We start from the raw sequence: 26,820 nt of genomic DNA, 5'->3' as shown, positions 1-26,820 counted from the left end.
TGTACGGAGCTCCAACTTGGGGGGCCAACATACATCACAAGTCTGAGAGAGGGATGGAGGCAAATGGAGAGACCACTGATTATGATGATTGCCCACATGATTCGGAGCAAATTATCAGTACCACATGAGATTATTCAAGCTGAGCTGGGTGCCGCACCAGTAGTAACCGAGGCCCTATTCCAGGCAGTTACCTTTTTACAACGGCTATGGGAGCTCCCTCAACAGAGGTACCCCTGATTGGCATTGACCTCATCCATACAGTTGGTAGAGGATGGAGATACTCATTGCTGGTACACTCAGATGAGATCATGGTTTGACCTACATGGTTTGCGGATAGAGGCACTACCACCCTTTCAGTATAGTCTGGATTGTCCATTTTTGGATCTTACCCGCTCAGAGCAAAACCGCATGCTCAGGATGGATATCATCAGAGTGGACACAGAGAGAACATGGACTAGTCCCCTTGAGCCCTTAGGCACGAAAATGGCTCATTACAAGAGCCATTTTCTACACACCTCACCAAATGATTTTATCACCCGCCTAGCGTACATGGATGTACACCTATCACATGGGATACGTTGTGCCATTGGACAGATCCGGACCTCATCACACCAGCTGCGGATTGAGACAAGGCGATATGTGCATCAGATCTTGGATGACCGCATTTGTCAACTATGCTACCAGGAGGCAGAGATACTACATTTGCCGATGTACAGTCTATTATGAGATTTGAGGGAGATATCACTACCTCTTCCGAGAGGGTTTTGGGCCGTTACAAAGGGTCATGGAGTTTGAGGATCAGAGATGCCTGGGATTGTTCCTACTTGAGCTCAAGAGACACAGAGAGACCCTCTTGGCAGACAGGAGACCGAGCCATGATGTACCTAGACAGAGGACCCTCACAAATTTCTTCGGCACCAGCACCAGCAACCCAACCCACACACCTAATACCTCCTCCATTGGGCCGTTAGGGCACCGACCACGCTCCCACGGAGTCACCACTGATAGAGCAGTCATCTTATGTCGTGTTCGTCGGCCACACCCACTAGGATCCCGACACGGCATCCTCACCATCGCCAGATCAGAGCCATTATTGGTGGGCATCGGAGGCGCCTACCTCGCTTCTACAACCTCTCCATTCTACACAGCCCCATGGCGGAGATACTTGATCTAGGGAGAGGGCAACACTTCAACTGATCAACATACATGGATCTACCTAATATACATTTTCCAGTATTTTCTACTCAGTATCATCCCGCAATTATGTTCTTATAACTGTAAGACAATCAGTTTATTGTACTTTTTAGTCTCGTTTAGTTGTTCTCTTTGATGAGACACCAACTTCACATGTACTCTTAGTTTTGGTCTCATTATGGCCTCTTAGAGACATTAATATATCATTTCATTTTCATTTCTCTCTTATTTTTTGCTATGGCTATCCTCCACCTGCATCCGCCATAGCCCTGGGCAACAATTGATATTAGAGCTTGATGTGCTGCAGTCTACACCGACATATGTTGTGCTGATGTCTACAGGTGCACCGACACATATTGTGTGCTGATGCCTATAGGTGCACCGACCAGAAAGAAGGGGCTAGCATCGGGTTTCTCGAAGGTACGTGGTTTTTTTTTTGGGGGGGGGGGGGGGTGTTGCTGAAATAAGTGCTTGAAACGGCTCTCTGGCAAAACCGTACCCTTCTCTAGCCAACAAACTAGCGCGCCTAGCGGCACCACTCTGCTCTGAAAGTCCAACGATCGTTCCGCCTCGGACCAGCACTCTGGCACTCTCCTGCACCATGATCCTCCGAGGTCAGGACCTAGTGCTCTAACACATGGTGCCCGGTATCTCCCCCTTCCCCCTTCATGAGGATCTGAACGGGGCCATGCGGGGCGGGCGCTCGGGCCGCCGCGGGGGGGGGGGGGGGGTGCGTGGCGGGGGGGGGGGGCACTAGAGGTGCCCTCCTGGACTGACGATGAGGACAAGATCTAGCAAGGTGTCCCATCTTCTGGCAAACGAAGCATTGGCTTGGGAGGTCAGAGTACTCTAACTCTCTACAGAATAGGAGATCTCCGGAGGTAAGGAGCGATATAAGATACGAAGAGATGGAATTCCTAGTGTCCAACTAGAACAGAAGCAGCAGTGGTGGAGGGGGATTCCATCACTCTCCCAATGACACCACCTATCACCAAGAGGAGTGGAAGATATTCCTTCCTAAGACTAGAAAAGCAATTTGTCATGGGAAAGCTTGAGACCCCACCTAGAAGGTCGGACGCTGGGTCGAAGCCATGCTACCACCTCGCAAAGAAGGCATGGGCCGTCCACAGTGCAGCAAACTCAACGTGGTAGTATCCACACCCTAATGGATGAATATCAATGAGGCTTGCCTGCAAAAGATCCCTTAGTTGTCCACGCGCCAGGCGGCTACCCACAATTTTGCAAACCAAGGTAGGGAGGCAGCTGTCAAAGCTAGGAGCTAGAGGTCTGCTACCAAGAAGGAAAGGCAAGGGATGACGGAGCAGCTACCATGGAGTCCTCTTGGAGGTGTGAAGACCAGAAGATGTGGACACTCGCCAAAGAGAAAATAACAACCCGAAAGCTGAAGACACCTGTCAAAGGAAAGGATAGGGTTGGGGGATGAAGGGCTCAGCTGTGTGTTTGGGGGGGGGGGGGGGGGTGAGGGGGACACTGGCTGGAGATGGGTGAAGGTAGATGGTGCAGGAAGGAAGAGGAGGGCTCAACAGGGCAGGCAGGAGCTGAAGGGCCAACCGGGCAGCTGAGAGGCGGAGGGCTGAGAGGAGCAAGGCAATGGCGACGGCAGCAAACGCGCAAACGAGGGGAGCTCCAGCGCTCATGCTCGACGGCACCTTTCCCTATTGCTCTGCTGGGCTTTTTCGAGAGAAATGACAATTGGACATGTTGCGTTTTAGACATTGATGTTCTTGTATCTCCAGCGCTCATGCTCGACGGCACCTTTCCCTATTGCTCTGCTGGGCTTTTTCGAGAGAAATGACAATTGGACATGTTGCGTTTTAGACATTGATGTTCTTGTATCAATCTTCTTAAGCGGTAGTGTGATCCCATTTGCTTCATTTCTCTCTGAAATGGATTTGCAACAGGCCTTTTGGATACGTCATCTATTACGGGAGACACTTCCTAGAGATGGGAGTCATGCATGAGCTGATTATATACAATGGGATGTCCTATTGGCCTAGGTGACAGCCTTACTTGCTTCCCACATAGTCGAGGTTCTAGCACAGCGGATTATCTCATGGGATCTCCAGCTCTCATACCACATATCCCAGATTTCACCATCTCCCCCCCGCCTATAGGATCTGACCACATGTCTCATTCGCCGCCATCTCATGCTCTGCTTTACCTCCACCACCAGTTCCCTAGTTTCTACTTTCACTCGTATCCATTTTCACCATGATCTAGACCACATTTATGAGGATCACCTCTCTCACCATATTTCAGCCCTTGACCGCTACCTCCCAATATCCCCAATCACATCTCTACTTTCATCCATCATTTATGACTCCACCCATGCCAGCTTTCCCTACACCACATGCTCCTCAGCCAGTTTACCGATGGGTGCTCAGCCTAAAAATCGGTGGTAGGATGAGGAATGCAAAGCCACAAGGCTCTGCCTCCTACACGAGCGAGAACAGGGTTCATCTCAGTATGTGAGATGCATAAAATCTTCCATCAACTCACTCACAGAAAGAAACGTGTGTTTCTTGCTGCCAAATGGACCATCTCTCCCATTTTCAGTATAGTCTGGACTCTCCATTCTTGGACCTCTGACGGCAGGAGATCTACTGAATGATCCAGTTGCATCTACTACAGCTTTACATACTTAGACATAGGTGTCTCCTTCCTCCCATTTACATGTGAATACTGACACTCCAAGTCAACATCTCGACCACACAAGTGTGTCAAACCAAATATTTCAAACACGATATAGACAACACCAAAAAATTTCCTCGAAAGCTCATCCACAGCCTAATGTCTGTCTTACCTAAGAACCCCTTGTGACTCTTCAGCACCAACAAACCTCAGTAGCACACCTATGTACACTGTCAAAGACTTTGTATTCATAGAAAACAAATACATCACCATGAGGGCAGTCCCAAGAAAAAAAAGGAGGGTGGAGGAGGGGGCGGGGGGGGGGGAGGGGGAGGACAGGACTAGGCAGGGCCTCAGAGAAATATAGTCTACTCCCAGACCCTCACATGATCTTGAGAAGGTGGAGGTTTGATTACATATCAACATGGAAGACAAGGGTGCCTAAACAAATGTGATGCTATGGGTCTTGGAAGTCTCCAAATGTGAAGCACCTTGATCCGCATATATAAGAAAAATGATGCTCCAAAGAGGTAGAGAATTTTAGGACTGCAGATAAGGCAATAGAGGATAACAAACCTGTAAACTCAATGATATGATTATTCTTCGGCCAGTCAACACGCAAGGGATCAAATTTCCCAACTGCTGCTGCTTATTCAGCAAGGCACTTTTGTTCCTCTTCCAACTTCTTTTGTTGCTCCCCATTCATGTTTCTAGAGGACCCAGAATCAGATTTATACTCACCCCTTAGATGCCTTTCATATACAAATAGAACGCTAGTGAGAGTCATTTTTCCATTTACTTTTTTCATGGCTCACTATATCCATGGTATCATTATGGTCCCATAGACCCTTGGGGTCTTTTGTAGACCTTAATATTACCTCCCTCCTCCCTCTTCAATATAGCCAACGCATTGCTAGTGATGACAGTGAAGCTTAGGCAGGTGATTGACCCAGATCTTGTAATGGCAAGCATTGGGAAGTTAGTGAGTAGGTATTCTTGCTGAGGTTTTCTCTTGCTAGAACAACCTATGTTATGCACAGGTTGGAAAATCTTCAAAAGTACTCGGAGAGGCATACTCAAAGAGGCACCGAGGGAACAGGTGATGGCTTGTGTGCTTTCAACAGTTTTGTAACAATACATACATGTACTCTTATCTTTTCTCGAAGTAATACACACACACACACACAAAAAAGTACACGCAGTTACATACACCATATCAGCTTAGCCTTATGGATGCATGCTACACCTCAAATACTCATTGATGAATGAAATTATGAAGTTTAAATTCTTGCAGTTGGAGTAAGTTTCATACAATGCAGATGATAGGTACATCAGACCAAGACAGCATGCAAGGGGCTATCTTGTTACTTGCTGAGCATGTTCTGCTGACTGATCCCCCCACCCAGTCAAGCAAAGTGATCATAGAAACAGTTGTTTTAATTAGCATACAATCACAGAGCTTAAATTATACATAAGTTCTAATAATTTGGCTTTTTGCTTCCAACAGTTTTATAGTGATGGATATGATAATTTATTTCTAAGTTCTTGTCCATGCACACACAATGAGAAACAATCAACTCAGTAATCGATAAGATAATTGAATGGCAATGTAAAACTTACCTTCTATATCTGGAGGAGGAAAAGAAGGCTGCATTGCCCTCAAAACTTGATACCATACATTCTGCAAAACAAGCATTGTTTGAGAAAAAAATAAAAGTGAACATTAATTTTAAGGAGACAGTAACAACATAAACTTTAATAAGGTTGGAATAAATCCAAGCTTACAAATTGAGATAATTTTGACAAAGGTGCAGTAGCAAAGCACTTTTTCAATAAACTACCCCCCCCCCCCCCCCCCCCAAAAAAAAAAACACAAGGAAACCTTGAAAAGGATACAAGGAATTGAGATAACATAAAAAAAATGACTCATATATAAATGACTAATTTTCACACTAGGCTAGACAAAACATTACCATAGTCCATTAGCACTAGTTCTAGTCCTAAGCACCTATGTACATGAAGTTGATCACTTCCCCATTTGGCCCTAATCTCAGGGTAAGTCTGCTTTATAAAATCCAGTGCCATCTAACAAGGATTGGGCTTCCATTGTTGGAAATAAGTGCACACTAGGTGTACTATTTCTCTAGTCTAGTTTCAGTTGTGTCTTGAGTCTAGTGCCATGTGGCACCTCTACATTTATTTCTACATGGTATCAGAGCCATGGTTTTAGGGTTTCCCTGTTTTTCCTATGAGCTTTCGCCATTCTCTCCAAGCTGTCCCACTCAATTCAGCGCAGCCCATGTGTTGCCCGCCATATCTTCAGGCCGCCGCCTAGCTGCATCTGTTGCCCTGCGTAGACCTGCACATGCTATCCAGCGTTGAGCTACACTTGTTGTGTAGCGTTGACTTGCATTTGTTGTCCAACATCGCCTCTTATAGCTGCACGTGCTGCCCTCGCCAGATTCACAGCATTGGGACATAACTCGACCTGCTGCTGTAGCAACCCGCCGGCCTGAACTTGCTGTCCGCCCTGTTCAGGCTCATACAGCTCTACTGTTCTCTCTCTTGGAACTGCTACAGCCCACTGTACTGTTGCTGCTTTGGCTGCCTTCTTCATCAACTCAAGGGTGCGCATCATCTAGAAGCAGCTGCAGATCGACTTTCCTCCTGTTAACGAGCTATTTGCTGCATTCAGTTCTGCCATTGTTTCCTCTTGAAGAGTCTACAAGGTACTGTGCATTGTATCCTTCAGTTTGCTGGTCAGTCCTTTTCTTATCCTCATATCTGCAAACTGCTAGTTCCTCATGCTTCGATGGGCTGTCACATGCTATGGCCTTGACAAGTGGTGAGAGAGCCGGCTTCTAAAAACAGTTTGGATCTCTTCTTTCATTCATTTCTGTAATCTTGTAAGGGAATAGACACTGCCCTTGCATTTTAGCAAGAGGTAAGACCTTCCCACATGGCCTCTTCTACTCATTCTCTCATGTCTACCGACAAATTCAATGGGTCCAACTTTCATACTTGGCAAATCAAAATCAAGTGCCATCTTATGAAAGAAAGTCTTTGGGACGTTGTTCACCATGCTGCTCCCGAAGATTCCGACATTGAGCAAGTTATCACTTATGCTCCCACTCCCAAGAATGACAAAGCCTATGCTATCATCTTGCTCGGTCTTGGAGATGATTACATTCATCACATCTCCGACATACAGTCTGCTTCTCGAGCATGGATCACTTTGGATACCCTTTTTGGACCCCGCTCTAAAAACTCTAAGATTGCACTTATGATCTCATTCTTTGATCTATATATGCAGGAGGGAGCTACTATAGCCTCTCATGTCAATTATTTTCGCAGTCTTATGGTTCAGCTTGCATCAGTGAAGTCCCCCATCTCCGAAGATATTGCTATTGCTGTGCTTCTCAAAAGCTTACCTGACACCTATGCTACTCTTGTCACTACCGTCAAGTATCATCAATGCTCTCCAAGAAGAGGAAAGAACAAAACAACAAAAGGTAACTGAGTCCTGACACTGCATTTTTAGCAAAGAAAGGAGGTTCTAAGGTAAGAAAGCCTTGCACCCATTGTGGAAAAACTAATCATATGGAGAAGGACTGCTTCAAGGCTCATCCATGCACCATTTGTGGACGTGATAATCACCGGGAGAAGGACTGCTACTCTAAAACCTCTACATCAGCCCCTGCATCTACCTCAGCCCATGTTGCTGCAGCATCTACATCAGCAGATCTTGCTGTTCATTCCTCACATGATGAGGAGTGGGCTTTCTGATTACTTCACCTTTCTTGTCTACCACTTTGACCACCGATGATGTCGGTCAAGGGGTTCTAGTGTCTTACTCATTATGTTTTTTGACCTCTCTCTTGTCCCTACCCAAGAGGCAGAGATTGCCCTTGAGGAGGGGATGTCTTCAAGGTCCATCTGTTTGTCTACAGTCAGTTCTACAGTCAGTCTTCTGTCTATCTAGTCTTGTCTATCTATCTATTTGTCTATCAATTTGACTGTGTCTTGTCTATGATCCACTCTTGTCCCTACCCTTGTGGACCCATATGAGTATATCACTTGAGGAGGGGTGTCTCAAGATCTTTTGTCTCTCATATCTTGTCTCTCAGTCTATCAGTCTTTATGTCTGTCTTCTAGTCTTGTCCATCTTGTCTTCTAGCTTGTCTCTCAATCCTTGTCTAGTCTCTCTGTCTTGGTCTTATCTTTTGTCATGTCATAGTCTTGTCTTTTTGCCTTCCTCCTAGTGTCCACTTAAGGAGGGTGTTGGAAATAAGTGCACACTAGGTGTACTATTTCTCTAGTCTAGTTTCAGTTGTGTCTTGAGTCTAGTGCCATGTGGCACCTCTACATTTATCCCATAAGTGAGTCTACTCAATCTTGTACTTCTCACCTATAAATTGTAGGTGTCACATCAATAATCAATCAATCTTGTGTCTTGTCTACACTCATCTCAAGGTAACTCTTTGTCTTTCATTTTTGTTCTTGTTTCATTTCTAGTCTGCTCTAGCTTTCATATTTTCCACATCCATTACATGCGGGTAAGATGGCAAAGCATGCCTTATCGTAGGTCAGGCAGGTGGAACCTTATTAACCTGTATGAAGTGGTCTCTCCTTGGAGAATTTCCCCTCCCTCACTTATGCAACACACATTCCCACCTTGAAAGGGGGTCCTTCTTCATCAACCACGAGATCTGGTTGCAGCTTCAGTCCTTGTCTTCATGAGGATTGTCTCACGGAACATACAAGGGCTTGGTGGTGTTTTTCCACGTCGTCGGAATTACCTTATCAAGAACCAGTTTCGACATGCAATCAAGGAAGGTTCTATGAACATTTTTCTCTTGTAGGAGCATAAACTAGATGCTGGCCAATGTGGTAGATCTCGCAAGTTATTATCCGGTCACATCTTTTGGTCGGGAGCTACAGGGACAAAAGGTGGTGTATGTATTTCAGTGTCAGCCCCTATCTTGTCTTGCATCATTGGCCATGGTGTCATTCTGCCTGCTAGAGCGCAATGGATTATCATTATGTAGAATGGCACAGACATTTTGGTATTCAGAACATGTAAGCACCTAATCATAGAGGGAAGAGGATTTCCTTTTGGAAGGCCCTCACTGATTTGCATACGATAGAAGCCTTGATGCTATAAAAGGCAAAGATGTGTCATTCTCCCAGTTAGGAGTCAAGGAGGGTGACTAAGCAATAATCTCAGCTTCGGTTATAAGTTGATTTGAGTGGAAATTTGTAAAAGTGGTTGGAACAAGACTCTAGACGAGAGGATGGACATATGAGGCTCTGTCTGCGACCCTGCATCATGGGGAAGGACAGGCTTGTGAACACAGGCTATCAAGAGGGCATTCGATGGTGTTCTGACGACAAGAAATTATTTAAGCATCCTGTGTTTTTTTTAAAGGATTCACATCAGTTATTCAAGAGGGTGGACAAGTTATTGTTTAGACACCCCCTGTTTTTAAAAGTATTCATTACTTATGGAGGTGGACAAGTTATAAGTTGAGCCCCTTGTTTTTAATATGTTTCAGACATTGGATGGGCGCCTCGAACTTTCTAATGAGTTTCGCACTCATTGGGCTAGATATCAGTATGTGGGCACCCTTTCATGAGACATGGACTTCCACATGGGCTAGGCGGTCGACCAGCTCTTATCTCTCAAAACATGTGGTCTAAGGTTGAAAAACACCCTCTCAACCTGCTGTACAGATACACGCAGCTACCAGGGCACCTCTTTTAATGATCACCACCCTCTTCTACTGTGCATCTTCCTGCATACTCTGTTTAGGCCATACTTTTGATGCACCCAACCATACTATCATCCATATACATCCTGCTGCTGTTGTCCGTACATTGTATCTGGTCCATACAGGTGCTTGATACGCCCCCGCGGGGGTGGGGATTTCCTGGTAGATCTTTCTCAGTGCCAAAATCCTTCGGCAGGTATCCCATCTTGCAGCATGCAAAGAACTAAACTGAAGCCTTGAAACTCAATGCGCTCAATGAAGGTGAACCATTCAATTAAGGGAAAGAGGTTGGTGACGAGCAGTCTAAGGGACACGAATCCCGCCATGCATGCTATAGTAGATCTTGCAGTCGGAGGAGATTTCAACCACCTTACCGAGGTTACAGCCACAATAGCCAATAAGGCTCGTGATAATCCTTGGCAAGCCTGGGGTGAGTCTCAGATTGTAACCATGCACATTACACGAGGTAATATAACTTTGCAAGAAAGAAGTTAGGTCAGGCGAGATGCTGTGGCACCATCTAGCAACATGATCTGTAAAGTTGCCCAACGCAACAGGGCTCCCCTGCAGGAGACACTTTGCCATGACCTGGGAGTCATAATTAACCCAGTCAAGGGATTTAACATATACCTGTAATGCATCCCTGCTGGCCAACAAAAACCCCTAGCAAGTTCTCTCTGGCATGGCCAAACGAGCTGCTTCTGAAAATCCTGCCAGCTAGTGTCAGTGAGGAAACTGAGGTAGAAAGGAGTTGAAGGTCCACTTCGAAAAGCTTACATTTGAGGGCAACCTCAATCCAGAGGGTCAGAAAGGCTGCCATAGAGTCCTCCTAGGGTAAATAAACCAAAGGCAGTCAAATGCAAATGACGAGTGAGAATGTGTGACACAGTGCTTGAAGAAGAGAGGGGAGAAGAGAAAAGCCAAAAGGGTAAAAGGGGGGAGAGTGAGGGGGGGGGGGGGGGGGGGGGGGGGAGTGCGTTGTTGGGGGTTGTGCATGTAAGGGGAAGGGGAAGGGGGTAAAATGAAGCAAGAAGAAAAAAGAAAGGGGCCAATTGCTGTGTAAACCTTCAGGAGGGGAAAGAGCACGAAGGATTAACAAACTAGCTGAATTGAAAAAAGGGCTGGCAAGGGGCGAAAGATGCAAGAAAGGCAAGGGTGCATGGCAGGAAAAAAGGGGGTGGAAAAGATGCAGGGACAAAATGGGTGGCTAGGAGGTGGTGGTCCAAATGACTAAGTGGAAGGGGGAAGCCCACAGGGGGCTCAGGCCTGTAATAGACCATTGAAATTTCTCCTCCATATCAAACTGACACAAAAACAACTCTAGCACTTGGTCAAGCCATATAATCTCCACGTGATGCATTTCTACTTTGTAAAACCATCTTCTTTATTGGGACCAAAGAATTCACTAACCTCTTCATCAAGCTCCAGGTCATCCATGTCATAATAATTTGTCCCTGATGCAAGGTCAGCAACAGGACCCTCTGGTGGTTGAAGGACATTGTGAAAAAAAAATATTAATTGAATCATAGTAAAATCTGGGCCTTGGCGAATTGTGATCACCCTCGAATTTGATAATGTTTTTGTCACCCTGAAAAATAAGGAAACTAAAAAGAGTATTAAAAAGTTGCTAAATATGGCAGAATTTAGGATAGATCTAAGCATACAGAGCTCAAACCGGCTGCGTTCTTAAGGGTGTGGGACCATGGACTTCACAAAACTGCTACTATTCTTAGAGTGCAAGTGACTTTCCAGACACCAACTTAAGTTTTCTTAGTGCTGCCCTATCCATCCACATTGTGTTCCAAGTGAGCTTTTAGTCTGTAGAAATCCACTTGCCTTAGAAAAGAGTCATACCATATAAGCTTTATAGATAAGATCAGAATGGTGTGGCTGAATGAAGGAGTCCTCGGTGGCATGTCCAAATAGTGCCGGAATAAATGACTTTTTAGCAATCTGAGAAATCAATAAATTCATAAGTCGATAGATTTGGGGTACTTATGTAGGTTCAAAGCAAGTACAAAACTTCATGGTTGGAGATGAGCTTAATGAAACTTGCATTAAGATAGTCTTAAACAATGGTACAGGCCAGAATCCCATAATCATTCTCATTGCATGAATCATAGCCAAATACAACAATATATAGGGCTTCAAAAGCCACCTACCTCAAAGACTTGCCATAAAAGCATCCTCTATCCATCCAACTCACCTTTGTCTCTATCCACATGTTGGCTGCATTAACTCCAAGACTCATCATCCATCCCACACCTTTTTGACCATAACTCGAGATCCTTCTACACCTTTTCCCTTTTACAATTCACCCAATTAAAATAAACCTTTAGATGTTCACATTACAATTGCAATTTGCATTGCCAATTAAACCCAAACTTTCACAGCCCCCCTCATGGGATTACGAAAACCTCAACTGTGCTACATGCCTTAAGATCATTGAGCTTGTTTGGTGATGGCCTGTCGCATTCTCCCATGGGAATCTCAAACGCTTTCCACCATGACCTCAAGAGACCAGGGCCCTTAGATGTCCCTTGAATGTTGGCACCATGCTTATTGATTTAGCCGGAGCCTTTCTCCTCCAGGTCCACCTAAAGGATTATGGAGGGCTTCTACTCCAATGTTTTTGCATTTGGGCAAAGCACATCATGCATACATTTTGGTTGGTATGGAGATGATTGACAAACAAAGAATGTATGGATGGTGCTTTTTATAGATTGAGGCTTTACAAAGAGTTTGGGTTTGAAATGATGGATTGAATAGCATGTGAAGACCTCTAGTTGAGGGAAATTTTACACTCTAATTTTATAGAAAACTTTATGGCCTTAGATCTTCAAGACCTTATCACCAAAAAAGAAAGAGAATAAGAGACTGTGGGCTATTCAGCAATGTAGACATCTATGCCATGGGCAATTGTAATTTGTGTGTGACCACTCTAGCACTAGCTGGGTCACTTTCCCCGCCGTGCATGCGAACACCCTTTAACACTTATCGTTTGGGGTGTACTTATCCTTTGTACCTCGTACCACTCATTCTACTTGGTAGTCATCGTCAAGTTATGTGCCTCTCACTCACTTTGTTTGAGCTCTACACTGAGTGCCTTGCTACTCTAACCCTAACTTGTAGGTTCCAACATTTGGTATCAGAGCTCCAAGTTGATTCTGCTTCGAGCATCCATTCTTCGCCGCTGTATGGTGCGTTCACGTGCGCGACGCCTGTACCTCCCCATGCAGTCACCATAATTGTCATTCGTACTCTTCGTATTTACAGTTGTACTTGCACCCCAGTATACCTTCTCATACACGTGTGTACTTGCATGTACTTGCGGTACATGCTTGTACTTGCTGAAGCATTTCTGTAGCACATAGCTTAGGGTTTCAACACAGATTGGGGCTTGTTCAATTTCTGAACAAAATCGGGCAATTAAAGCTACTGTGCACATAGAGTTGGATTGACCTTAGATGCCTCCGAAATCAACAATTGACACGTAAGCTCTATCCCTGCACATGCATTTTTATTACATTTGCAGGTTTCAGCCATCAGTGGTCCACCTAGCAGCCATCCAAGTTGCATTCAGTGGATATTGGCACACTGACCTCATGTGCAGGACATGCACACCTGACCGTGACCCTCTACAATGGATCCTTGGCTGACTTGTCCCGGACAGCTCACAAAGGGCCAGTTAACACTCTAAGACCTACACCTACTGTACAGATACGGCCACGTGGCATCTAAGTGCGGAATGCACATGACATGAATATATAATCAAATGGTGAAGGAACAATCTCCCATCTTCCAAAGCTTGTGCAAAGTAAATCTCCAAGGTGGTGACAGAAGGTCCTCCCATGCAGCTGTCTTACGCAAGAGGATAACTATGATCTCTCACTTTCCATATCAGCACAGTGCCCCTCATTGTAACGGAGGCTTACAAACAGAGGTAAAGGAAATTTCTGATTTCAGGATTGTAGCTAAAGTCTCATAATTTACTGGCACTTCTGATGCTTTTTTTTTCATCCATGTTTCAAGTTGAGGGAAGCAATAGACAGCTAGATTCATGACAATAACTTATGACCTTGACAGCACAAAAGTTTTGAATTTGGAAAAGAGCAGCAAACCTGGACAGCATCCAAATCCAAAATATCAAACCGGGCCTTTTTCTGGATGACTTTGCGCATGTATTGTATAGCAACCTTCAACTGGAAATCACAATAAACTCCTCTTAACACATCAACCGTATTCAAACATAAATTATCTTTTAAATTATCCTAGCTTCTTCTAGAACTTAAAATTGGAATTCATACATACATAGAAATGAAATGATATATTAACGTCTCTAAGAGGCCATAGTGGCCTATGAGACCAAAACTGAGAGTACATCTGAAGTTGGTGTCTCATCAAAGAGAACAACTAAAGGAGACTAAAAAGTACAATAAACTGATTGTCCTACAGTTATAAGAACAGAACTGTAAGACTCCGAGATGATACTGAGTAGAAAATACTGGAAAATACTGAAAAATGTATATCAAGTAGATCCATGTATGCTGATCAGTTGAAGTGTTGCCCTCTCCTTAGATCAAGTATCTCCGCCATGGGGCTGTCTAGAATGGAGATGTCGTAGAAGCGAGGTAGGCGCCTCCGATGCCGAGCAATAATGGCTCTGATCTAGCGATGGTGAGGATGCCGTGGTCAGGATCCTGGTGGGCGTGGCCGACGAGCACGACATAAGATAACTGCTCTATCAGTGGTGGCTCCCCGGGAGCGTGGTCAGTGCCTTGATGGCCCAATAGAGAGAGAGAGAAAGAAAAGAAAGTTTATTAAACATCTATAAAGATCTCAAGGGTCTATCAGACCAAATGTAGTACAAAGTGTCCATGATGAATGATGAACCATGGAAAAGAAAAGAAACCAAACTATGCGAAAAAATAGCTACATAAGCTAGGATAGCCATGTGGTACTACAAATGCCAATGTGTGGTCACACAGTGATAGCCTCCTCCTCTACAATCTCTAGAGTGGCAGCAATGTCAGCTGCTCTCTATGTCCTCTGAAGCTGTTGTGCGGACCTACAGCTGGTGGGTAAAAGGCTGCCACTTTAGGGGTCGGGAACATCTTGCTCTCACTATAAGTCTAGCTTGCTCTCTAGTCACCCCCTGAGTGCTAGAGGTCGAGAGGGCTCAGATAGAAGGGGGCTGAGCCTAGGCCGTAGTCCTCACTGTCGAAAGATGGGAGAAGAAGTTGGTGATGGAGGCAGAGGCATCCCTGTGACCTCCATCCTGATGCTGCTCTCTCAGTATGCCCTCGCAATGTCTGTGAAGCTCCAGGAAATACATGCCCAAACATCCCTGATCCATGTACTGCATGACTCGACAGAGAGGCCCAAAACCATCTCAGAACATGCAATGAAATCGTCCTCAGATCTCAAAGCAAGGCGGGCATCGCTCCACCTCTCCAATCATGCAAATCCTGCGGGTATGTGCCTCGCGTGGAATGCCCTATGCCCTACTAACCTCTCAGTGGGTAATGAAACTCTCACCCGACCAATAGCAATCCGCATGAAATGAGACACAAGCAACAGCGGGCGCTCGCCTGGGCATGTTGGGTGATTGGTTTTCGGACACGGGAGTGGCACATAGACCCATCATCAGCCAAGATGGCCATGGAGAGATTCTGCTGGCTATGGATATGGGAGTGCCGACCTCTCACACGCCTACAGTGGGAGCCGGGAGAGTGGACTTGGCATGACTCCGTGTATCGAGAGGAGACTTTGGATGCCCCTTCTTTGCATATACAGCGCGGCTAGGCCACAGGATCCAGATGCCAAAGATTGATGGCACCCCGGTAGCAGCAGCACAGGCCTCTCACAACGTTTCCTTTCAGATTTCTAGAAGAGGCTTTGGGACAATTTTCGGCCTAGAAAGATTGGCAGTCAGCACTTGGTTGGCAGTTGGAGGTCGGCCAGTAGCTTGCCCACGATGCGGCCACCCTCAGGAGTCTCAGCAACATTGTCTTTGGGATGCCTAAAGGCTCAACAGATTTGGCAGCGGATTCTCCACATCTTTACTATGGAGAGGACCTCGACCCGCCGGATCATTACATGGGGCACTATTTCTTGGGCCACAGAGGCTGGAGTGGTCAGGGCTTATGAGGATGGACGAGGGCTAGCCCTTCAAGTCTCTCACCATCGTATTTCGACAGTACCAGTCATAGTCCCACCTACAACCCATTGGCAACCAGACTCATGCCAGAGATGGGAGATTTGCAATAGCATCAAAGCTTGGCACATTTGGCATGCTAGATGCAACGAGGCCATTGAGGGTACCCACACTCCGCCTGCTAAGTCCATCAGGAGCATTTGGCTCGACATGATTCACACCCTCCGCGATTAGTGGGAGAATTTACAGGGAGGTTCTGATCGCATGCAGAAGCGGTGGGAAGCTTTCTTGAGGCTTTGGAGGCCTGGCCCATTTCTCACAGATAGATGTGGTGACCCCGCTTGGCATTACAGACCACTTGTGTGGTTGTTTCACAACCCCCCCGCCCCCTCCCTGTATGCGATAGCCTTCTCCTCATAGAGCGGCCAGCCGGAGAATAAGTGTCTCTTCCCCTTATGATCATTTGATTCCTGCCTTATATGAGGCGAGTTTGTATCTAGCCCTTTGTGGCTGTCTTTCATTAACTTAAAGTCTTCGTGACATGCATGGAATACTTCCTTTAGAAGGGGACTTAAGGACAACAAACATGTCTGCAAAATAGTGGTGACAAACATTAGCAAGTTGTGCTTTGTTATATGTCCAAGTTCCATCAGGTAGTTTCACTCTTGCAATAGAGTGATTTCGTTTGGATGTGAGAATTTATTTTTATTTTTTTTAGATTTGGAAGAACATCCTTTGTCAAGAAGTGGCTTTTGTCGAGCTCGAGTTTGCCACTTGTTCAACTTGCGAGCATCATTTTGGTCAAGACAATGTTTGGCATGTGCCATATTCTAGTGCTCATCAACTATCAAAGGTCGCAATTGATTAATTTCGGTGTATTCTTGCAAGGCTGATCTTGCATGAGCCATCCACATCCTAGTTTCCCTTATATACCATCTACCATAATCTCGAATGACAGCATGCATGCGCAACACAAAACCATACCAATCAACATCCAAATCCTCTCTCATGTGAAGCATAAGAGGATGGGCAACAAAATACACCATTTTTATAAAGTGAGCATGCAATAGATAACTGTTATTTACCATCAACAACCCTCTATCATGCAAAGCACGGTCATGGATCGACATACCAAAATATAACCCAAACCATACAGGCGCATCTCAATGTATGATCAATCCACATTTTACAGCTATATACATCATATTGGGCAGCATGCAAAAGATACCATCTCTCCAAACATGCCCAGTAGTCTATAAGTGCATTATGATGGAAAGTAAAGCCCGGTTGCTGAGGCATGAGATGTGTCTACAAATCGCATGCATCCAAAAGAGTCGCGGTTTAATTCCACACTTGTTTATCGATGCGCGTCATATGAGAAAGATGAGACGAATTGCCAGCATAAGCACGTGAATTGTTGAAGTCCCCTGTATAATAAAAGCATTTCATAGCCATAGATATGTTTGAAAAGACTGCCAAATTGCAACCTTGCTCGCTGAAGTTTGCCAGGCATAGACACTCGCAAATTCATACAGCTCACCAGCAATCATACATTGCACAACAATCCATCTGCCATTAGGATCATTGTATACCAATTGAGGCTGAAAGTCATGTCTAACCATGATAAGAGTACCAGAAAAAGCTTACTTTCCCGCATAGAAGATGTGATAACCAGAGAAAACCCCATGTCTACCAGCAAAAGCATGCTGGTTATGCTCTTGCAAACAAACTATATGTGGCTACATAGTATTTACATAAGACCAAAAGAGCCTCCATTTATTTGCATCATAGAAGCCCTGAACATTATATGTAAAGCACTTCATTGGTATATACATATTTACAGCATGTGTAAGCAAAACGGGCTACCCTGCAACTTGCATGGTTGCGTAGCTCCTTGTATCACTATGCAATGTATAATCACAAATTTGATGAAGCTTTGATAATCCTTCGTAGGCGACCATGCGTACACATGCACCATCTATTGCCCAAAAAAAAGAGGTGATTTTTCCCCCACACACGAGTGCGCGCACATGCAGCTGCACGCGCACACACACACACACACACACACACACACAAAAACGAGCACTACACCCTGCAAAATGTAGGAAGAGGGGAAGCAAAGGAGAATCTGTCCCACGCTACTGTCTCTCTCTTTCACACACACACACATGGGCTGTACACACACAGAAACAAGCAGGTACACATGTGAAGACTCTGAAACCAGCAGCGATGCATATATGTGGTCATCTACAATAAGGTATCTGTAAGCAAGGTAGATATAAGATCCAATGTCGAATAATCCCTCCTGAATCTTTCCTGCAACCCGTTGCCCCTGTGACTCTGCCAATCGGCCAATCTCGGCCTCCAAAGCAAATCCATAGATCTTGACCATTGTATGACCAATCATGATAGTTCTTTACTTAACCAAATCCATGGGGTCTTCTGCCTTATGGATGGGGACAATGGTGTTCATGTTCCAGGAAGCGGGGAAGCCCTATCAAAGAGAGTTGCAAGAATGGGAGCTAAGACCTTATGCATGGGGACGATGGTGTTCGTGTTCCAAGAAGGGGGGAAGCCCTCACACAGAGCCCTATTAAAGAGAGTTGCAAGAATGGGAACTAAGGCCTGATGTCCATATTTGAAGTGCTCAGCCCATAGGTTTTAGACCAATTTGGAGCTTTAACAGGGCCCGTGTAACATTGGCGGGGGTCCAAAAGGGTGGAAAATGCCGGATAAGGGATGTGTGATGTGTGTGGTATGGGCTGATCTGGCATATCATAGAAGTGTCATGCGTAAGATTCCCAGATGAGGGGATCTGTGATGGGTGTAGGTGGCCACTTTTCCTCGAGGATACACCAGACTTCTGAGCTCTCCGTACTCAGAAAGAGTCGAGTTTTGCCTCTTGCTTGGCTAAGAACTCACGTTTTTCCCAATGAGTGACGCAGCAGAAGGATCTCTGCATTTGGCATACAAAGGTCCTCCCACATGAATGTTCTCATAGGAGGTGTAAATGTTTGCTCTTGTGTTCCTCATCATACCAACCAATTTGTGGTTGGGAACCCACAGGGAGTGCTGCTGTGGAGATGCAAACTCCTCCCTCCACGTGGCACAATCTTTTCACACTTGTCAACATTCTTCTTAGGAAAGTCATAACATTGGGGCCTAAACTATTTCCTACTTTCTTTATAAATTCAAGCAAGATTCTAACCTAGATCTGTCTACGGAAAAATAATAATTAAGTATAACCCCTTCTAAAAATGGGACCACAACCATGCCTGAATAAGGCGCTCCCGCAAGGCAGGGTCACAGCCAGTCAATAATTGAGGAAAGTTGATGTGGACTGAATCGTGGATAATGGTGGAAGGTTATGATGTGAGAGTTGCAATGGGTAGTGTGAGATGGAGTGTGAATGTGTGCTGGGAGAGATGGTGCTCATAAATTCCACTCAGGGAACCCAAAGCTTAAAGAGCCTCTAGTCGTAGCGTGACCTGCTCTCTCCCCCCTTCCTGCGATTCTGACCCCCCCCCCTCCCTGCCATCACCTTCACCACCTCCCTCAGCATCGCCTCCCCTCGTTTACCCCCTCCTCCCCTCCCTCCTAGCCCCCACTTGCCTTTTTATGCCTCCCACCCCTTCCTTCTTCACTGCTGCACCTGCCCCCCCCCCCTTCTTCACTGCTGTGCCTGCCCCCTCCAGGCATGAAGAGGATCCCTCTGGCCCCTCCGATTTGGCGGCCACTTCCTCGCCAAGATTTCTCCTCCGGTTATCAGTTTCCAGTGAGGCCAACTGACCCCCTGAATCCCCGACGAGGCCCTCCCAGCAGTCTCCCTCTCCGATGGATCACCCTCAGCCGGTCCCTTCTCCTTCCTCTCTGCCTCCCCACTCCACCCCACCCCCCCCTCCATCCTCGCCTTTGACTTTTACCGCAGCGGTCACCTCTGCCCCATCCTCTTCCCCTGAGCCTGCACTCCCCCCTCCCTCCACCTCTCCAGAGCACTCCCACCCATAGTAGCAATAGAATAGGAACGGGAACGGGAACGGGAATGGAACGAAAGCCCCATCAAGGGAACAGGAACGGGCCACAGGGGGGACGGGAACAAGGGGGAACGGTAAAGGGGAACGAGAGAGAAAGAGAGGGAAAGTGAGTAGCCTTGCTGCCTTCCATTGGAAAGTAGGAGTTTGAAGTCTGAAGAGACTCGAGAGAAGAGCCCACTCGTGACTCAAAGCTGTCAAGCACACACGCCTAGGAAGTACGCGGGTAGGCAACAACAGGGTACGCCTCTCAAGGATATCCGCAAGCGGCTCGCGACAGCAGATACACTTTTTCTCATTTCTTTTCTTGGCCAAACATAAAAAAGGTTCCCCGAAGGAGGAACGGCAGCCAAACGTTCCATGTAACCGCTCCCCCACATTCGCCTAACCGTTCCCATGCCAAATCGTTCCCCCATGCACGTTCCACCCGGTTTAGGCATCTCAGCCTTGGGGGAACGTGTTCCACCGTTCCCAAGGGGTGCACACGGCGTTCCCCCTGCTACTATGCTCCCACCGCCGTCCACCAGCACCCGTCCCGGAGCGGAGATAGCTGATGAGTTCCATTAGCCGTTTGATCCATAGATTCTTGGAGCCGGTAGAGATGACCATCGCCGCTTCCCCGGTGAGGGCTCTCCCGCTTAAGTCCCCAAGTGGGCCCCCCACGATCTTGGGGGCTGCCTGTGGATTACACTTTCCGATGTCTCTCGATGGAAGGAGCAGATCTTTTTAAGGAGACAGTAGCTCCCATTCGGATATGTGTGGTGTTCCATCACTCCAAACCTTCTATGCCAGAGAGTGGCACAATGATCTTTTCTTTTTCTTTGAGTGCAGCCCCAAAGACGGAATGGGACTCGAAATCAATGGCTACCACCATCCAAGTGCAGGGAGTCGAGCTTTCACACCATCTTCATGATCTTCGCATCACCAATGTGCTCACCCACCTCTGGCCCTTGGTCAAGATGGAGCTTGGAGGCTCAAGCCATAGGGACCGGATGGGGAGGTGGTGGCCTCCAGCTTGGAGGTGCTGCTCTTTGTGTTCCTGCATATCTTAGTCGTAGTACCACTCCCCCCCCTTCTAAAGATGCCTCCATTGTGATCGATGGAGTTCGAAGTATGCCTACTCTCGCACTCAGACAGAGTGGCGACACATGGAGGACAGGATCTGCGCCCACTTGCTTCACCCCAGGACTGATAGTGATTGTTCCCCATCTAAACCCACGCCTAAGACTCTTCAAGTGGAGGGCAATTCTGACAGTTCCGCTTCCCACAACGATTGATATGAGGATAGCCTCATGGAACATTCAGGGTTTAAGAGGGGCCTAAATGCTTTCACAAATGAGGCGTCCTTAGAGGCGAGCTTCACAGTTCTCTTCCTCCAGGAGCGCTACCCTCTAAGGGGCGTACCCGCCGCTGCGGGAAAATTTTACTAGGCAAGAGCCACACTTTTTGGTCCCCCTCTTTTGGTCCCTCAGGGACACAAGGAGGAGTTTGTATTTCTGTAAATGAGGAGCACTTACTGGCAGTGACAGGCTCAGGTATGATAATCTATGGACGAGCACAATGGGTCACCGTTGTGATTGGAGAGGATTGCGTAGGCTTCCTCAACGTCTATGCCTTGAATGCCGCAACAGGTAGAGCCATATTATGGAGCACAGTTCGTAAAAGTTAATTTCCTCAGGCTAACTTTTGGTGCATGGGGGGAGACTTCAACATGATTGAGGCAACAGAGGACAGACTCGAAGGAGGCACCACCACAGTCTCAGGCGCAGAGTACTTTGCATGGGAGGAGTTGATCCTGGCACTTAAGGGACAGGATCGACCAACCTACAATGAGATTATGATCACAGGACCCATGCCAGACAGGCTTTCAGAGAGTTTGATACACTTGATTCCTAAGGAGGGTGGTGAGTCGGTGACAGATTGGAGATAAGACCCATCACCCATCTAGGGACCGCCTACAAAATCTTGGCCAAGGCCATCAGCCCGAGACTTCAGCCTTTCCTCCCTAACTTGATCCATGGGATCGGAGCACATCTTCACCTTTTGGAAGGCGACAGCTTTGGGCAAGATGCGACAGCAAGACCTCATAGTGTTACTCCTAGACTTTGAGAAAGCTTATGATAGGGTGGATTGGAGCTTTCTGGAGGGCACAATGAGCCGGATGGGGTTCCCCGTGGAGTGGATTCGTGGGGTTTCAGGACTCTACTCAACCTCTCACAGCTAGGTTCTCATTGAGGGAGCCTGTGGCAACAGATTCCCCCCCCCCAGCCAATGCCCGACGTTGAAGTGCAAAAAGGAGCGGCCTGCCGAATTCATGGAGTGGAGGGCGAAGTGAAGAAGCCGACGTCGCCACTTGAATTGGAGAGAGAGGAAAAAAATTAAATCAATTCGAATTATATATATATATATATGTATGTATGTATATATATATATGGATTTTGCTTCTTTTCTTCCTATAGCTTAATGCTATGATTAATTGAAAGAAACTTCCCACCCACCTCCCACCCTTGATTATGGAATTCAGACACTCTTACTCGTTTAACAATCCGGTTGTGGGTTCTAATGCTCCTCCTCTTAGAGATATCATCCGTGTAGTGACGGTTGGATTAGGGAAAGGATTTGAGTTGAGAAAGGTGGTTTTTGCAGATGGCATAGCAACTTACCTTTCAAGAGATGTGGGGAATCTCCAATTCGCGGGCCCATCAAGATCTTTTGTCATGCATCAGGAGCACAGATCAATTGCCACAAGTCGTGTGGTTTTTGGGTAGGCTTTGCACCCGCCCGACTTGGCGCCCAGTTGAGGCTTTCTAGTGGATCCCAACGGGCACTCCAATTCACTATCTTGGATGCCAAGTGGGCATTGACATCTCTCCGGAGCAGCAGCTCACCCCTCTTCTTCTGACTATTTGGAAGAAGCTTTTGTACTGGAGTTTTGTGAGGCTCTCCCCAGCTGGTAGAGTGGTGGTTGCGAACTAGGTTCTTCTTGCCACCATGTGGTAAATCACTTCTTTTTGGACCTTCTCTCGAGCATGTATTGGCCAGGTATAGCGATTGATCCGGAACTACTTATGGGCCAACAGTGATAGGAGGCCAGCCAAGGCCAAGGTGGCATGGAGAGTGATCATTCAGCCACGACGTAGAGGAGAGCTGTGCATCATTGATGCTGCTATTCAAAGCGGTGCCCTATTGGGCAAGCTGATTGTTAGAGGACTCCTTCCTATGGTGAGCCTTGGAAGGACTTCCTCTTGGCCCGGATTTCAACCCGCACCCCGAGCCTAGGGGACCCTTGGCCGTAGAGGACCATATGGATCTTCACGGAGATGCGGGCCACAGTAACCGGTTGCAGCCTAGCTTTTGAGGACAGATTTGCATCTAGTTTACTTCAAGCTTGGGATCACTTTAGGCCGGCCGTTACGCAGATTGCTCTTGTAGCCTCAGAGGAGAGGCTTCAGCAGCCACTGGTTTGGAACCCCCTGATCTGTTTACCCAGTGGCCACATGTTGGGGGCCCGACCTCATGTATCATGGGGCGCGTTGAGCATAAGACCTGCCAGGTCCTTGGAGATTGGATTGCACACATGCAGTTACCACCCCTAGAGGTTCATGGGAGAGGCCTAATAGGGATCCGGGTAGAGACAGGCTCAGCATTGACTCAAGATTGACTGACTCCTATCCCAAACCCACCGACTCCCCCAGTGTGCCTAGGCGTGTTTACCATGCATGATATTCTTGTGGTAGTCCATGAGCAGATGAGGCCAATAGTTTGCTCACTTTTTCTATTGGATCCCATGGCAGATTAGACAGATCCGAGCCCCCCTTGGAGAATTTCAATGGTTGCATCTTACAGAGGGTGAGGGTGATTGGATTTCAAGCATGGGAGTGGCACATAGACCCACCACCGGCCAAGGTGGCCACGGAGAGATTCTGGCCACTATGGATATGGAAGTGACCTCTCATGCGCCTCTAGTCGGACTTGGGCGAGTGGACTTGGCATGATCCCGCTAATTGGGAGAAGACTCTGGATGCCCCTATCTTTGCATATATAGCGTGGCTAGGCAGATACCAGAGATTAATGGCACCTCGACAGCAGCAATACATTGGCAATCATAGGGCCTCTCACATCGCTTCCTCTCAGATTTTTGGAAGAGACCCTGGGACAATTTTCGGCCTCGAAAGATTACCCTCTTTTTCCATGGCAAATGGCACACAAGAGCTTGGCAGTGGGCACGTTGTTAGCCATTGGAGGTGAGGTCGACCAGCAGCTTGCACGAGGTGCTGTCACCCTCAAGAGTCTTAGCGACATTGTCTTTGGGATTGCCCGAAGGCTCGGCAGGTTTCATAGCAGATCTAGAATCCACATCTTCACGATGCATAGGGCCTCGACCCGGATCATTACTTGGGGCACCGTCGCTTGGGCCACAGATGCTGAGGTTGTCAAGGATTATCAGGAGAATGGTGGGGGCCTTGCCCTTTAGGTTTCTCGCCTCCGCATTTCGGCAATACCAGTCCTAGCCGCATCTGCAGACCATCGGAGACCTGGCTCATGTTAGAGATGGGAGATTTGCAGTAGCATTGCAACTTGGCACATATAGCGAGCTAGATGCAATGAAGCCATCGAGGGTACCACACTCCGCCTGTGGAGTCCATCAGGAGCATTTGGCTCAACATCATTAATACCCTCCGCGGTCAGTGAGGGAAGTTGCAAGGTGGCTCTAATCGCATGTGGAAGCAGCGGGAAGCTTTCTTGAGGCTCTGGCGGCCTGCCCCTTTTCTCACAAATAGAGGAGGTGATCTCACTTGGTATTACAGACCACCCGTGTGGTTATCTCCCCCCTCCCCTCACCCCACCCCCCCCCCCCCCCTTTTATGAGATAGCCATCTCCTCATAAACCGGCCAGCCGGAGGGGAAGTGCATCTTTCTCCACCCCTTTTTGATTATTTGATCCCTGCCCTGTAAATGAGACAAGGTTGTATCTAGCTCTTCGTGGTTGTATTTAGCCCATTGTGGCTGTTTTTCATTAACTAATAGAAGGATCTATTTGTCGGGGAAAAAAAAATCCACTCAGGACATGGTCAAAGTTATGTTTCATTCATATCATGGCTGTTCATGTTGGATTATAAACTATACCGTGAATTTCGGCAGTCGAACCTTGTACACATCAACCAGTTCCATCATCAGATCAACCAGGTTTGAAAAAGGACTATCTAGAACCATGCCTGCAATTGAAGGATCCTCTGCACCATACAAGAGACTGCAAGAGCAAGAAAACAGTCATTGGCTACAGTGAGCACAACAAGAAAGCTTCATCCAAGCATGCAACCAACATTATTCTGTCCCACAAAAAGCAGAACATCAAATTGCCGGCAATTGGGCAACTCTGTTACCATGTCACAGCACCCATTGAGCGACCCCAAAGTCCAATGCAAGAGGTCCTTTTGTCTGTACGCAAATGTGTAACAACTGCCTTCAAGTCATCCTTCTGTTTGAAAGTGAGAAAATCAATCAGGAAATAGATACAGAAAATCTCTTTACACAGTGAAATGTAAAAGGCTTTTTTAAGGAAAAAAAGAAACATTGCATTTATAACCTCATTCCAACCGAGCGTCACATAATCCCCTTCCGAAATCCCGGAACCGGAAAAGTCGAGACTGAAAACAGTTATGTTGGATGGGAGAAGAATAACCGCTGCCTCACTAGCATCAGCACGGCAGCCACTGCACAGAGAAGTTAGAAGGCATGACAAAAGGTCAAATGTGCTCCTGCAATGACAGAAATTCATGACCTTCACCTGGCACTGCTATGTACAATATGTACAGCAATTCTGAAGAGTTTGCTCAGACAACAACTCAAAACCTGACAAGATCTTATGTTCTGCATGATTCATTCAACAACAGCTGCCTCATAAGCACACCAAACTGCAAAAACACTCCAGGCCGTGAAACCCCTAAAAATGGTTAAAACCTCAAAAACGGTTCACAATAATGTCAAGTGCACTCCGCACTTGGGTGCTGCATGGACATATAGGCATTCTTTATGTGCAAGGGATGTGCAATGTGCCTTTTGTGAGCCCTAATCCAAGGACTAGTTAGCTAGTGGCCATCAAAGAGGCTTTGGTAGGTCAAGGCAATCTCTCTCAAGTAATTCTGAGGTTGCCGCATGCATCAATATCATTTGGCCATCACGAGAGAGTGTGTGATGAATCATAAAACTTGTCACTCTACAAGTGATATGCCAATGCTTAGACAACCGAGAAATTCCCTTATCTTGTTGTCACTCACAGACTAGCATTGCTCCTCACAATTACCAGAGGTTAGCAAAGCATATAGTGTAATAGACAAGAAACCCGCAAAACCTGAGGAGATCCTACATGGGAATACACTCTAGCGTCCCATACCACCAGAGCACAGCCCACATAAAACCCCCATTAATCATATAAAAGCATGTACTCGGTGTACTTCATATCATATCAAGCAATCCAATACACATTGAGTCGTGCAAACACTTGAGCATTATTTTCTCTTCTTTCTATCTTTCTGCACACTTCACGATGGAGCTCTACCCTCCATAGTCTAGCAGCGACCTACAATTGGTATCAAAGCATTGGTCCTCACCCGCGGTGGTCGCCTACCAGTCTCCTCACACACGTCGCTTGCTAGACCTCGCACCCCACGATGTTGTTCTATTGCCTGGGCCTGTGCCGCCCCTCTGCCGAGTTGTGTGCCGCCCACCTAACAAAGCCCATGATAGGGTGCCGGCCAAGCTGAGCTGGGCGCACCCCCTCCCCCCCTAGCCACCAGCTGGGCTGGGGGGGGGGGGGGGGGTTGAAGAAAGCTTAGTCAACCGCCCGCCCGCCCAACCAAGCGGCGTTGCGCGCGCCCATCGGCCTTGCTGGGTGTGACCCATTTTCGCCCTCCACTAACCACTTTTCGCCCTCGACAGCCACGCGCCTGTTTTTTCACCCTCGATCACCACGCGCCCGTTTTCTTGCCCTCAACCACCACGCGCCCCTCAACAT

At 47.0% G+C, this 26,820-nt stretch overlaps 1 pseudogene across 1 annotated transcript in view; it reads right to left on the bottom strand.

The window, feature by feature from the left end:
• The window catches only part of LOC147639917 (uncharacterized), a 55,562-nt pseudogene that overhangs the window by 9,575 nt on the left and 19,167 nt on the right, over positions 1-26,820 (bottom strand). Inside the window, exons 5-11 of the transcript XR_015262165.1 lie at positions 25,393-25,519; positions 25,190-25,284; positions 24,933-25,056; positions 13,739-13,819; positions 11,472-11,570; positions 11,028-11,205; positions 5,467-5,527 (exon numbers count right to left, since the gene is read on the bottom strand). The product of XR_015262165.1 is annotated as an uncharacterized LOC147639917 (transcript). The remainder of the gene's footprint in view (positions 1-5,466; positions 5,528-11,027; positions 11,206-11,471; positions 11,571-13,738; positions 13,820-24,932; positions 25,057-25,189; positions 25,285-25,392; positions 25,520-26,820) is intronic.

This window comes from Cibotium barometz, chromosome 3 (genome assembly GCF_041138505.1).
Source record: "Cibotium barometz isolate CiBa-2024 chromosome 3, ASM4113850v1, whole genome shotgun sequence".
Classification (NCBI taxonomy): domain Eukaryota; kingdom Viridiplantae; phylum Streptophyta; class Polypodiopsida; order Cyatheales; family Cibotiaceae; genus Cibotium; species Cibotium barometz.
Note: the sequence above shows the minus strand (reverse complement) of the source record. Positions and strands in the feature narration are given on the sequence as shown.